This window comes from Myotis brandtii, unplaced genomic scaffold (assembly GCF_000412655.1).
Source record: "Myotis brandtii unplaced genomic scaffold, ASM41265v1 scaffold528, whole genome shotgun sequence".
NCBI classification, from domain to species: Eukaryota; Metazoa; Chordata; class Mammalia; order Chiroptera; family Vespertilionidae; genus Myotis; species Myotis brandtii.
In genome coordinates this window covers 333,095-344,952 of record NW_005369930.1, presented here as the reverse complement: position 1 = coordinate 344,952, position 11,858 = coordinate 333,095, and the positions used below count along the sequence as shown (strand labels likewise).

Genomic DNA, 11,858 nt, shown 5'->3' with positions numbered 1-11,858 from the left:
AGATAGCGTACAGTGGAGCATGCATAACTTCAGAGGCATCTCTTTCCCGCCCCAGAGGCCTCACAGGTCTGCTCCGGCGGCTGGAGCCAGGGAAGAGCAGCACCAGCAGCAGTTTGCCCCACACCCAATGGTGCCCGTCTCATGAGCCCTTGCTAAGGGGTTTTGTTGGCCAGAGCCCCTCCAGAGATCCAGCCTCCACAGCAGGCAGTTTAAAGCAGCATCCGTGGGTTCCAGTCAAGGAATTGATGTCCTTCTCGTTGAACAAGAACCACGGGGCAATGATTTCCTCCACAGGTAAATGGGATGGTATTTGTCAGACAGACGTGGCAGAATCCGTGGGTTCCAGTCAAGGAATTGATGTCCTTCTCGTTGAACAAGAACCACGGGGCAATGATTTCCTCCACAGGTAAATGGGATGGTATTTGTCAGACAGGACGTGGCAGACCTCAAAAAGCCGGTGGTGACTGTGGCCACAAGATCCAAGCTCTGTCCTCGCCTGGAGGCTGAAGGCACAGAGAAGATGCGGCAGGGATGGTCAGATGCTTTTCAGAGCTCCTGCGACAGGTCAAAAGGTGGTGTCTTCAACAAGATACCACCTGGGGTTGACGTCCTTGAAGGCCCTGATGCGGAAGCTGAACAAGAACCAGAATGAGTGTAAATGGTTTGCTCTATAAACAAAAATGATCTCAATAACTTGCCATGGCAAATGTAAAGGTTCACTCATAACTCTTTTCTTTGTTCATATATTTAATTGAGGTAGAATTCACATAATAAACAGCTGTTTTAAAGCATACAATGCAGGGGCATTTAGTGCATTCACAGTGTTGTGCAACCTCCACCTCTCCCTAGTTTTAAAAAATTTTCAAAACACTCGTCCCAGAAAAACACCCAATAACCATTAAGCAATCATTTCTCACTTCCCTGCCCCCAGCCCCTGGCAACCACCAATCTGTATTCTGTCTCTATGGATTTGCCTATTCTGGATATTTCATAAAAAGGAAGCATACAACATGTGAACTCCGGTGTCTAACTTCTTTCGCTGAGCATAATGTTTTTGAGGCTCATGCGGGTTGTAGCATGTATCAGTACTTCATTCCTTTTTTAAAAATATATATATTTTTATTGATTTTAGAGAGGAACGAAGAGGGAGAGAGAGAGAGAAACATCAATGATGAGAGAGAATCATTGATTGGCTGCCTCCTGCATGCCCCCTAGTGGGGATTGAGCCCATAACCTGGGCATGGGCACCAGACTGGAATAGAACCCTGGACACTTCAGTCCAAAGGCTCTATCCACTGAGCCAAACCAACCAGGGCCTTCATTCCTTTTTATAGACTAGAGGCCCTGTGCACGAAATTCATGCACAGGCAGGGAACCTAGGCCTGGCCTACGATCAGGGCTGATCTTCCTCGGCTGCCAGCAGCTGGACCTGGCCCCTGCCGCCAGTCACCCTCTGTGTGTGGGGTGACCAGGGCCCCACTTGCACCTCCCTTGGCCTGGCACCGCCTGCATCTGCTGCCACCCACCCCCGGTTGCCCGTTCCCCATTGGGCGATTGGAGTCTTCTGGCCAGGGGGAGGGACTGAGAGGTTGGCCAGCAGGCCCTGATTGGACAAACGAGGCCTGCAGGCTGGGGGCAGCTCCTGCATTGAGCATCTGCCCCCTGGTGGTCAGTGTGCATCATAGCAACCGGTCATTTTGCCATCTGGTCAATTTGCATATTAGGCTTTTATATCCTATCTCATAAAGAGGGAATATGCTAATTGACTTCCCCGCCCTCAAAGATGGCAGTGCCCACAGCCAATAAGGAGGGAATATGCTAATTGACTGCCCCACCTCAAAGATGGCAGCACCCACAGCCAATAAGGAGAAAATATGCTAATTGACTGCCATGCCCTCAAAGATGGCGGTGCCCACAGCCACAAGATGGCCGGCAGGGGAGGGCAGTTGTGGGCAATCAGGCCAGCAGGGGAGGGTAGTTAGGGGCAACCAGGCCAGCAGGGGAGGGCAGTTGGGAGAGACCAGGCCTTCAGGGGAGGGCAGTTGGGGGGGACTAGGCTGGCAGGGGAAGGCAGTTGGGGGCGACTGGGCCAGCAGGGGAGGGCAGTTGGGGGTGACCGGGAGTCGGACATCCCCTGGCAGTCAGACATCCCCCGAGGGGTCCCAGATTGGAGAGGGTGCAGGCTGGGGTGAGGGACACCCCCCCAAGTGCATGAATTTTGTGCACTGGGCCTCTAGTATATAGATAATATTCCACTATATGGTTATACCACAATTGGTATGTCCCTTTATCTGTTGATAGACATTTGGGTTGTTTCCACCTTTTGGCTATTGTGCATAATGTTGCTATGAACATTCATGTACAAGTGTTTGTGTGGATATATGTTTTTGTTTCTCTTGTATATATACCTGGGAGTTGAATTTGCTGGCTCATGTGATAATGCTATGTGTAACTTTTATGAGAAATCACTAAACTATTTTCCACAGAAGCTGCATCATTTTACTTTCTTACCTGTAATGTATTGGGGTTCTTATTTCTTCACATTTCTATCTTTTTCTAAAAACAAAAAACAAAAAAACTATGGCCATTCTTATGGGTGTGAAGTGGTATCTCACTGTAGTTTCTATTTACATTTCCTTCATGACTAATGATATTGAACATCTTTTCATGTGCTTACTGGTTATTTATATATGGCCATTTCCATTTTTTCCTTTGGAGAAATGTCTATTTAAGTCCTTTGCTCATTTAAAAATATTGAGTTTGTCTTTATGTTATGATTCTTCATGCAATCTTCATTCATTTAAAACAAACTTTAAAAATTTTTATGAAGTCTAGTATTCTCTTTTTCTTTGTTGCCTGTGTTTTTGGTGTCAAATCTAAGAATCTATTGACAAATCTGGGGTCATACATATTTACTTCTGTGTCCTTCTAATAGTTTTATAAGTTTTAGCTCTTATAGTTAGGCCAGTGATCCATTTTGAGTTAATTTTTGTATATGGAGTAAGGTGGTGATTCAAATTCATTCTTTTGCATGTGATTATCCAGTTTCCAAGCACCATTTGTTGAAGAGACTATTCCCCACTCCCCCATTGAATGGTCTTAGTGCCTTCATTGTAAATCAGTTGTTTCTAGACTTTTGGGTTTATTTTTGGACTTTCAATTATATTTTATTGGTCTCTATGTCTATCCTTATGCTAGTACAATACTGTTTGATTACTGTATCTTTGTAAATTTTTTTTTATATTGGGAAGTATAAATTCTCCAACTTTGTTTTTTTTCAATACTGTTTAGGATATTCAGGATCACTTACAATTCCACATGAATTTGAGGATTGGTTTTTCCATTTCCGCAAGAAAGGCCATTGGAATTTTTGTAATTTGTGTGTGTGTGTGTGTGATAGGGTTGTACTTTAGGAAGTATTTAATTTTTTTTTTAGGAAGTATTTAATTTTAAATATTGTCTTTGAATTCATGAACATGGATGTCTTCTTTAATTTCTTTCAGCAATGTATTATAGCTTTCTTTTTTTTTCTGTACATCAGATTATTTATTCACTTGATTCTTAGATTCACTTGTTGATAGATGCATGTTTGTTGTTCACAATTTGTATCTTTACCTTTTTCTTCTTCCTCCTCTTAAAGGATACCTTTCAGCATTTCGTATAATACTGGTTTAGTGGTGATGAACTCCTTTAGCTTTTCCTTATCTGTGAAGCTCTTTATCTGACCTTCAATTCTGAATGATAGCTTTGCTGGATAAAGTAATCTTGGTTGTAGGTTCTTGGTATTCATCACTTTGAATATTTCTTGCCATTCCCTTCTGGCCTGCAAAGTTTCTGTTGAGAAATCAGCTGACAGTCGTATGGGTATTCCCTTGTAGGTAATTGAGTCTCTTTCTCTTGCTGCTTTTAAGATTCTCTCTTTGTCTTTTGCTCTTGGCATTTTAATTATGATGTGTCTTGGTGTGGTCCTCTTTGGATTCCTTTTGTTTGGGGTTCTCTGCGCTTCTTGGACCTGTAAGTCCATTTCTTTCACCAGGTGGGGGAAGTTTTCTGCCATTATTTCTTCAAATAGGTTTTCAATATCTTGCTGTCTCTCATCTTCTGGCACCCCTATTATTCTGATGTTTGTACGCTTGAAGCTGTCCCAGAGGCTCCTTACACTATCTTCGTATTTTCGGATTCTTTTTTCATTTTGCTTTTCCGGTTGGGTGTTTTTTGCTTCTTCGCATTTCAAATCTTTGGCTTGATTCTTGCGCTCCTCTGGTCTGCTATTGGGTGTCTGTATAATATTCTTTATTTCAGTCCGTGTATGCTTAATTTCTAGTTGGTTCTTTATCATAGCATCGAGGGTCTCATTAGTTTTCGTGAGTCTCTCCTCAAGTTTATTGGCAGCTTCTAGCACATTTTTGCAAGCCCTCAAAATTGCGATTTTTAGCTCTATATCCTCCATTTCTGTCATGTTTTTTTGTCTCCGCATTTTTTATGCTTTCTTGGTGCACCCCCTTGTGGTCTTTGTGCGCAGTCTTGTTCTAGTTAAGCCTTGATTGTTGTAGTTAATACTAGAGGGATTTGACCACCAGGCCGACTGGCTGTGAGAATCCGTATTATAGCTTTCAACTTACAAATCTTTCAACATATTGGCTAAATTTATTCCTAGGCATTTTATTCTTTTAGATGCTACTGCAAATGGTATTGTTTTATTCATTTTCTTTTTGGAATACTCACTGATATTTATAGAAACAACCCATCTTTATGTGTTGGTCTTGTATCCTATAACATTGCTGAATTTGTTTATTGGCTCTAGTAGTTTTTGTTGTTGATTATTTGAAATTTTCTATATATGGAATCATGTTATCTGAAATTAGAAATAGTTTTACTTCTTCCTTTCCAATTTTGATACCTTTCATTTATTTTTCTTGCTTAATTGCTCTGGCTAGGACTTCTAATATAATATTGAATAGCAGTGATGGATATGGACAGCCTTATCTTGTTTCTGATCTTAGGAAGAAAACGTTCAATCTTTCACCATTGAGTATGAATTTGGCTGAGGGTTTCTTGTAAATACTCTTTATTTTTGTAAAGATGCCTTCTGTTCTTGCTTGAGTGCCTTTATCTTGAAAGTTTGTCAGATTCCTTTTCTGCATTGAGATAGCTGTGTTATTATTCCCTTCATTCTATTAACATGGTGTATGACATTGATTGGTTTTCTTATGTTGAAACACCCTTGAATTCCTAGAATAAATTCTACTTGGTCATGAGATATAATCCTTTTTATATACTATTGGACTTGGTTTGTTAATGTTTTGTTGAGGATTTTTGCCTTTGTATTCATAAGGGATGTTGGTCTGTAGTTTCCTTGTGGTATCTTTGTCTGGCTTTGTTGTGAGGGTAATACTGGCCTCATAGAATTTGTTAGAAAGTGTTTCCTCTTGTATTTTTTGTAAGAGGTTAAAAGAGCTGTTGTTGATCCTTTTTAAAATATTTGATAGAATTTGTCATGGAGCCATCAGATCCTGGGCTTTTCTTTGTTGGGAGGTTTTAAATTACTGATTCAATCTCTTTACTTCAAACAGATCTGTTGAGGTTCTCTATTTCTTCTTTAGTCAATTTTGGCAATTTGTGGTTTCTAGGAACTTGTCCATTTCATCCAGATTATCAAATTTGTTGGCATACTATTGTTCATAGCATTCTCTTTTAATCCTTTTACTTTCTGTAAGGTTGGTAGTAGTAATGTCTCCACTTTCATTTATGTTTTTAGTTATGCCTTCTCTCCTTTTTCTCAGTACAGTTAATTTATGGTTTCTTTGTTAAGACTTGTCAATTTTTTTATCTTTTCAAAGAACCAACTTTTGGCTTTGTTGATTCTCTCTATTGTTTGTATTCTCTATTTCATTTATCTCTGCTCTAATCTTTATTATTATTTTCTTTCTGGTGCTTTGGGTTTAGCTTGCTGTCTGTTTTCTTATTCCTTAAGGTATAGTGTTAGGTTGTTGATCTGAGATTTTTTTAAAATGTAGGTGTTTATAATTATACTAGAGGCCCGGTGCACAAATTTGTGGGGTCCAGCCGGCCTGTCCTAATGGGGGCCCATCGGGCTGGGCTAGTGGGGGGAAGAGGCCATGGGAGGTTGGCTGGCCACCCCCCCAATCAGGGTGGGGAGGGCCGATCAGGGGTGAGGCTGCTGGGGGGAGGGGCTGTGGGTGGTTGGGCAGCTGTTCCCATCCCCGATTGGGGTGTTGGGGCTGATCAGAGGCCGGGCCAGCCATGGGTGGGGAGAGGAGGGGTGATCAGGGCCTGGATCAGGCCGGTTGGCTGCCAAAGTGCATGTCATAGCCACTGGTCATTCCAGTCATTCTGCCGTTCCGATTGCTGGGCTTTTATATATATAGAAACTTCCCTTTGAGCACTGATTTTACTGCATCCTATAAGTTTTGCTACCTTGTGTTTCCATTTTCAGTCTTTTCTAAGTAATTTCTAATTACTGTAGTGATTTCTTTTTCTGTTCCATTGGTTGTTTAAGAATATATTATTTAACTTCTACATATTTGCAAATACTCCTGTTTTCCTTGTTATTGATATCTAGCTATATTTCATTGTGATCAGAGAAAATAGTGTGTATGATATCAATTTTAAAAATTTTACTGAGAATATTTTTTGGCCTAGTGTGTTGTCTACCATGGAGAATAGTTAATGTGCACTTGAGAGGAATGTGTATCTGCTGCTGTTGGTTAGACTATTCTTTATATGTCTGATCTAATTGGTTACAGTGTTGTTCAAGTTCTCTATTTCCTTCTTAGCCTTTTTTAGGTGTTCAATCTGTTATTGAATGTGAAGGAATAATACTCTTTTTCATCTAACAAATTTTGCTCATTAAACATTTAGCTACCCAATGAATTAATTCAAGAGTTACATGTATGGTCAATGCTGGATATTCAGAGACCAATTATTGATTCTTTTTTGTTGTTGTTGCTGTTGTTTCTTAATTCTTACCTGAGGATATTTTTCCATTGATTTTTTTAAATATGTATTTTTATTGATTTCAAAGAAGAAGGGAGAGGGAGAGGGAGACAGAAACATCAATGATGAGAGAATCATTGATCAGCTGCCTCCTGCATGCCCCCAACTAGGGACTGAGCCCCAACCCGGGCATGTGTCCTTGACTGGAATCGAACCTGGGACCCTTCAGTCTGCAGTCTGATTCTCTATCCACTGAGCCAAACCAGCTAGGACTAATTTTGTTTTTAGAGAGAGAGAGTGGAACTGAGCCAGGGTGCAGGGAGATGGGAGGACATCAATGTGAGAGACACATTGATTGGTTGCTTCGTGCACACATCCCAATTGGGGCCAGGGATAAACCTGCAACTGAGGTACATGCCCTTGACCAGCAATTGAACCCCACCCAAACTCAGGTGTGCAGACCACCGCTCCAACTGCTGAGCCACACAGGCCAGGACCAATTATTGATTTATTTATGTAGTAACATCTGTTCTACCCACAATGTATTACACATCTGTATATATATAAAAGGCTTATATGCTAAGTGTCCGACCATCCAACCAGTTGCTATGATGCACACTGACTACCAGGGGGCAGATGTTCAACGCAGGAGCTGCCGTGATGTGCACTGGCCATTTACAGAGAAATAGCACCACGGACCTGGTGCCCACAAAGCAATACTCAGCTTCCCCCAAGTGGGACACAGGCCCTGCCACCACCCCGGAGTGACAGTCCACCAAATTGCAGCCAATGCTGCCGAGACCCCATGGCGCAAAATGCGGCCCACAGCCCAGCCCAGCCCAGAAACAGTCCCTGTGGGCACCAGGCAATGACATCACGTAGCAACGCCCAGCTTCCTCTACCTAGCAACTGGCCTCCTTGGAGTTTCTTTAGCCCAGGAACATAACTTGCTTTATAGACAGGTGGAAACATTTCACACTTTAACCAAATGTCTGTGAAGCATCTTCCTGTGCCTCATCTCACTTGATCCTCACAGAAGTCCTGGAGTAGATATATAGGAAACTTGGTGGAATCCTATTTTCTTTTCATTAGCTGGAAAACAGAGATTTAGAAAGTTTAGAAACTTGACCCAACTGAAAAGAAGTAAGAAGTGGTGGACCTTGAAAATGACTTCAGGTTTTCTCACTGTGCAGAATATAGTCATATAGTCAAACACTGCTGCAGTTAAATATTTTACCCTTTGTTCTCCCTGCATGATCTACAATAATAATCTGCTTCATGTTTGATATTTACTGCTGTATTGCTGACAATTACCTGAAAGAGAAGTTGGGGTGCTTCACTGGGCTGGAGAAAGTTTAGCTAAATCAGAAAGGTCTAATTAAGCAAGTTTATTCTCTCTATATAAAAGGCTAAGTTGGCTCATGCATGCATGATACATATAAGGCTCTCACTGGCGCCAATAGCATGCGTGTGTTTCGATCTGTCATTGTCGATTGTGAATTTGGTTGACACTTCCATTAAGAGAAAGGGCAAATAGCGATATTAAAATATTTCTTCTAGTTAATTTCCTTTCAATGTGCACAAATTTGTAAAATATAAAAATAAATAATTTATTGCACAGGTTAGTAGGGGGAAGAAGACCTGTCTTCCAGTAACCATACAACAAAGCATAGGAACCTAAGAGCTATAAGAGAGGCGCAGATAACTGGTGTTGAATAAATTTTCTGGGCTTCATACAAAAAGTTGACCTTAAATTCCAGGCAGAAGGAACAGAAACAAAGGCCAGAAGCCCAATAAATGACACTTGACTGGAGCTCACCAAGTGTTGGCCTGTGTTGAATCAAAAAGGAAGGAGAAAGGGGAGTGAGAGACCCAATGTCAAGCTTGTGGGAAGCAGAGAGGAGAGATTTGGTGGCTGGGCCATGTCATTTATTCTGGGAATGGAGGCTCTGGCAAGTGTTTCTCAGAGAAGGGCCATGGTGAGCATATGACTTAATGAGAGAACATTCGCTTATTTGGAATCACTCAAGAAAGTTTGGAGAAGCGAGACCAATGATGAGATGGTTGCCTTCAACCAAATCTTGTGAATTTGTCCAAGTGGATGGGATTGTCATGGGGGGGCGTGTTAGAGAAGAATAGACCAAGGCAAAACACAGAGCCTGGGAGATAGCTTCACCAGGGTGTAGAAAGAGGAGGAGCGAGAGGAGGAGCCCTCATAGTGATAGGAAGGAGGCAGAGCAGAGCAGGCAGAGCAGGTGAGCGAGGGGATGAAACGTTTCAGATGGAACAGGGGGAGCATTTTTCAGTGGGGACCAGTGTCAGGCTGAGAAATGCCCCGGAGCTTAGGATGAAGGGGTCTGTACTGACTTCCGAGGACAGTTTAAACACCGGTGCTGAGGAGACCAGCCTGTGAGATGTGAAGGGGAAACCTCTCTGGCTAGCTGCACAGTTGAAGGAATGCAGGGATGAGGACAGAAAGCTTGGCCAAAGCCCTTCACTGCTCTCATTTGCCCTCGGCTAATTAGTCAGTGCACAATGCATTAGATCTGTCCTGGGGCAGGAGGAAAAGAAGACCCCAGAAGCATTTTAAGAAGACAGTGCTGCAGGCTTCCTGGTGACAGCAGCTTCTCCGGTAGCACAGCCCTCTTCTGTGGACTCAGGCAATGGGTGTGTGTGTTTGGGGGTGGGGGGAGGGCATCAATGCGAAGCAGGACTGCTACACTCAGACAGAGTCCCGAGTACAAGTCAAACTGGCACTGGTGGCATCTGATCAATTATCAACTACTTCTTAGTCCCTTTCTGCCATCCCTTGATGCACTACCTACTCTCTGCTTCCTTTGCTCCTCAGATTTCCTTGTTTCAGAACTGGGTCAACGGGGCAGCACCAATAGCTTTGGGGAGCTTTCTAACTGGCCCCCAGAAAAGGAAAGGGAAGAAAGTCAAGTGTCCCCAAGTCCTGACCCCGGGCACGACTCACAGAGTACCTACGTAGTGTGAATGGCAGTGTGCACTTTGACAATGAAAGATTCAAACTGCAGAGGTATTTAGAGTCAGGGGTGTGTGAATAATGACAGCAGGATGGAATCCCTTTAACAAAGGGCTCAGTATTCACGGAGGAATTAGGTGAGCTAATCCTGCCAGCATCCACTTAGGAAATTAGCTCTTTTGCTGCATGGAGTGGACACCATGAAAGAATTCATTTGTTTTCCAAAGATTAATAACTCGCCTTTGGAGAACCCAGTTACTGATCATCAGAGCAAGTTTGATAACATGTTCTGAACTTGACCAGAGAATATGCGCTAATATTTATTAATTTATTAATATTTATTTTGTGAAGAACTTTCAGAAAAAAAGTCTCTAAACCCATTTGAAGATTTTTGCTGCTAGGAGGGAATTTATTGGATCTACCATCTATATACAAAGGCCAAGTGGTAACAAGTAACTCAACTCAAACAGGCATGAGACGCTTCCCCATAGGGTCTGGGCCCTACAGAGCTTGGGTACATACATCATGAGTGTAAGGATTTGTGTCTGTTCTTCTCATTGACTTGTCCCCAGGCCCGGAACTGTGCTGGCCCACAGTACATGAGCAATGAATGCTTATGTGAATGAAAGGCTCAGGGTGAGACTCCTACTCAGACCAGTTGTGAGTTAAGGACCTAGTACCTTAACTAGGAATGAATAAAGGAAAATACAACAACCACTTTTGAAAACTTGCTGCTATGGATTGAATTGTGTCCCCCACTCCCCACTCCCAAATTTATATATTGAAGCCCTAACCCACAATATGATGTTATTAGGAGGTGGGGCCTTTGGGATATAATTAGGGGAGGTCATGAGGATGGAGCCCCCATGATGGGAGTAGTGTTCTAAGAAAAGGACACCAGAGCTCCCTCTGTCTTTACCGTGTGAGGGCACAGGAAGATGGCGGCCATCTGTTAGCCAACAAGAAGGCCCTCACCAGGGAACCAAATCTGCCAACACCTTGATCTTGGACTTCCCAGCCTCCAGGACTGTGAGAAATAAATTGCTGTTGTTTAAGCTGCCCCGTGTATGGAATTTTATTATGACATCTGGAGCTGGCTGAGATATTTGTTGACCCCCCAGAGTCAATATTTGTGGTGTCATTGCTCTCAGAGGATTATGGTAATTTCCTTTCCCAGCACAAATGGAATCAGATTAAGCCAAATGCATTGAGAAAACCCAAAGACAGGACCAGTGCTTCACCTCTGGATAAAGGGTGCTTGGTAAAATGACCCATCACACACAGTTCGCAGCCAAAATTCACTTCCAGCTCTCCAAAAGGGCCAAAGAGAAAACAAACAATTGAGAGAGGATCTTCATTTGACAGATGGAAAATTTACAGCATCATAAGAGGAAGCAATTTGCTAAGAAGAAGGAGAAGAAAACCCCTGTTCTGGTTGTGAATCTAAGACTACATTTCACAGAATTTCTTTCAATTTACTTGCTGATGACAATAAGGACAGTGGACTTGCTTTCTCAGACAGAGACTATATCAAGTGAAAAGAACCTTGCTTTTTGAACCAGGGAGATTGGGTTCTACTTCTAGGTCCTGAAAAATTACTTTCAACTTTGAAATTGGTTCCAAAAAAATTATGAAGATAGAATAAAGACATTTTCTGTGTTCAATTTATCAGATTATTTATCTCTCCCACATTTTTTTGGAAAGTTATTTGAGTATGTTGTTCAGAACAATGGAGAAAATAAAAGAGGAAGATCCGGGCTCCATAAAATAGTAGGAAGCCCAGCCAGCCCTTCCTGCATCAAACTCAGAAAAATTGTGAGGGTTAAGTCCTAAAATGACAACTGTGCATCAGGTCTAGAAAGTAAATAGTTCTGATTGGACCAGCATGATAGCTGGAATCAGGAGGGACTGATCC

At 42.3% G+C, this 11,858-nt stretch overlaps 1 long non-coding RNA gene across 1 annotated transcript in view; it reads right to left on the bottom strand.

Annotated features, from left to right (window-relative positions):
* Positions 1-399: 399 nt before the first annotated feature.
* Positions 400-11,858, bottom strand: part of LOC106728058 — a 48,466-nt gene continuing 37,007 nt past the window's right edge. Inside the window, exon 3 of the long non-coding RNA XR_001364304.1 lies at positions 400-632. This is a non-coding gene — a long non-coding RNA (uncharacterized LOC106728058). The remainder of the gene's footprint in view (positions 633-11,858) is intronic.